Genomic DNA, 3,397 nt, shown 5'->3' on the forward strand with positions numbered 1-3,397 from the left:
TTCCTAAGCTTTTTTATGTGTGCAGCATACCTGCTATTGTTAGCATTGTTTGTAATTAGCTTACATCCGACCGATGTTGTTATCGCTATTGACTTTAAGAAAATGTTTTTGGATTTTGAAATGCAGAGTGGCGTTTAAGTGTGCCGTATTATTTTAAGTATTATCAGCTGATAAACAGTGAACTTATAGTAGACAAATTCACAAGTTTATATCTTCCCAAGAGAGGCAGCAGCCAACTGTAGGGATTAACGATTAATGTAACAACTAGAAAAATAATAGAACATTTGTGTTAGTGATACATCCATCCATTTTCTTACACCCTTGTCCCTAGTGGGAGAACTCTAAGCAGACAGACCCCAGGCCGGGAATCGAACCCAAGGCAACAGTGCTACCAACTGCGCCACTGTGGAGCCCTGAGTGATGCAATCATTATCAATAGAAGAGTTGTTTTCTGAAATCTAAAATTTGGCCAATGTTGACCAGAGTTTATCGCTTCTAATTAAAGTTGGGACGATATGAGATTGTCATGGTGTGACAACTTTGGGTAAATAAACTGCACTCTATTATTTATTATGCTATATTAATTTAAAATATGATCCAAATGTTTGTTTGTTTTATTTTTAATCTAAAAACCTTTTTTTTTCTTTTGAAAAGGAAGAGCTATTCCTACTGCAGCTGGAGAATAACACATTAGTTTAACAGTTCTAATAATGTTATCCATAAAATGAGTTGTAATAGGGATTCTCTTCACAGAGGTTAAGTTACCATGAACTCAGGCTGCTATAGTTTGCTGGAATACAAACTGACCACTTTTCCTTACTTTCCTCTACTCCCTAAATTACATTATTTATTATTTACCTTAACAGTGGTTACATGAGAGTTCCTTTAGTTGCTCCGCTGCATCTCCTGCTGCAGCTAAGCATCCCCAATCATGACACTTCCACCTCTATGCCTTTCAGCTAGTATGGCTGAAAAGCCATACTAGCTGAAAGGCATAGTATTCAGCAAATTCCATGCTGAATTTGGCTCACATCTGAAATGTCACCTGCTCGGATTTTCCAGATAATTCAGTTTTACATTCATCTGTCCGAAGCACATCATTCCAGCAGTCCTCATCTTTGTTTACGTCATTTGTGACTATCTGTAGTCTGGCCTTCATTTTTTCTAGAGGGAACAGAGCAAAACTAAACTAAACTAAATGAATGTAGGTTTAAACAGGGCAATCATCCTTCAAAATGTTGAGTAGTCATGTTTTCATCACAGGCGCCTATGTGACTGTAGTTATTTTAAGTGGGAATATATGTGTGGGTGTGCTAATTTATTCTACACCTCACCAGAAATTGCATATTTTTACTTCTTTTTTTTTTTAGATTTTTTTTTCTATTTTTCTTTTATTTGAATGTTTTAATATTGTTCAAATTGGTATTATATATTCAAATGTCAAACATTCACCGTTGTAAGTACTGAGGGAGAGGGGAGTTAACGTTGAGAGGAAGCTGAATGTATGAGAAATCAACACATAAACAGTTCGGTAGAATAATGACACCACAACGTTTTACATTACATCACTGTATTCTAAAGCTCGGAGGGCGAAATGAATCATTCGCTTTATGTTGCTTCATGCCAGTAAAATAACATTTGAAATGCATTAATTTATTTGACAGGAACTATTCACGTTAATTAACATTTCAGGAAATGGGCCAGAATTAGCCAAAAGGCTAGTTTTCATGTGCTGTGGGGTCAATGGGCAATTAATCTTGCTAAAAAACAAAACAAAACAAAGGTCATACAAAACAAGGTCAAGATGACTTAACTACACAAATTTTGTCTATAAATACAATCACTACAAGCAGTAAATACAAGACAAAGGAGGAAAAATGTGTAAGAAATCAAATTTAATCCTTCATTTAGATGGCAAAACACAAGTGGTCACATGAAATTCATGATTTAGCTCAAACCTGCAGCAGTGTTTTGTTGTTTTGTTTTAACAAAGCAGAAGGACGGTAATGAGAAGTTAACCAGTGTAGCTGAAATAACTCTGTTTTTCAGGAGCGGAAGGACGACCGATAGCATGGAAATCCGGAAAACAAACCTTGACTGATGTAAACGGTGTGATTTTCTGTTTTGGTAAATTACAACATTCTTGAAAACTGGATAAGTTTCCAGTTTGTATTTTTACACACTTAATACGGCTGAACGGACTGGAAGCTCCAGACACTTGGCTTGTTTTCACTTTTTGGAGGAGAGAGGGAGACGAGTAATCCTTCGCTTCCTTTCATCCCCCTTAATCCGCCTTTTTTCATTTCTGTTCTCTGAGCATCCACCTGCTAGGGGCCCTGAGCCGCCAGCAAGGCCCGTCAGTGTCCACCTGCCCCCCGTGGCCCTCCTACACACACACACACAAAAACCCACACACACTCCGTCCACCTGGTACACAGCACTGCTTTCTGCCCACCGCCTTAAGGCTTAACTGCTGGACATTTGCCAGCCTGAAGAAGTAAGACTTATTTGCTTTTTAAAAAACAATATGAATTAATCTGAGCTCTCTTTATTGTTGCTGCTGCACTTATTAATTGTAAGCTGGATATAAAAGCGTTCGCCGGCGGTCTGGAAACCTCGTCGCTAATGCATATAAAATACGGTGGGACCAATTTCCTTTAAACTCAATAAAAGACACTGTTTACAAATTGAATCTGAAAAGATGTCTCCCGTATCACCGAGATCTCCTGGAATCTGGCCAAATTAATATTGAAATTGAATCCTTGGCAACTCCAAGTCCTCTCTGTACGGCTAAAGTTTTAATTAATGAGACTCAAGTGCTGGAACTTATCAAGTCGGTCTGGCGATACATGAATAAATATTTCTTTCTGACTTCTCCCGCATTAGTTTGTCTTCATAAAATAAAGACATATGAATGTGTGTGTGTGTGTGTGTGCGCGCGTGTGCGTGCGTGTGTGTGTGTGTGTGTGTGTGTGTGTGTTACACAGTGAGAAATATTTGAGTTGTTTGCTTTCCCCTGCATTAAAAAATATAAAACCAACTGAATTTGGGCTTATGGTGACCATGACTTTATTTTGCCGTTGTTGGCTGGAAACAAGCAGACTTGTATAAAGTACAGTGAGTTTGGGCCCATGTTGGCCACATGGGCGGCTGTAAGCAAGCAACAGTCAGTCAGATTCAGAGCGCACACGCACACATACATACACACGTGTATATATATATATATATATATATATATATAAGTTCCTGTTTTTCTGGCCCCACGGCTGCAGTGCCTCGCTCAGATAGCCAGCCAGTGTCCGGGTCTCCCTTCTTTTCTGTGTGAAACCAGCAGAAAAAGCTTCCTGCTGGGAATGGCTGGTTGCCAGGTTGCCAGGTCCCCAGACCCCGATCCAAC

The sequence above is a fragment of the Poecilia reticulata genome, linkage group LG9 (genome assembly GCF_000633615.1).
Source record: "Poecilia reticulata strain Guanapo linkage group LG9, Guppy_female_1.0+MT, whole genome shotgun sequence".
In the NCBI taxonomy this organism is placed as follows: Eukaryota; Metazoa; Chordata; class Actinopteri; order Cyprinodontiformes; family Poeciliidae; genus Poecilia; species Poecilia reticulata.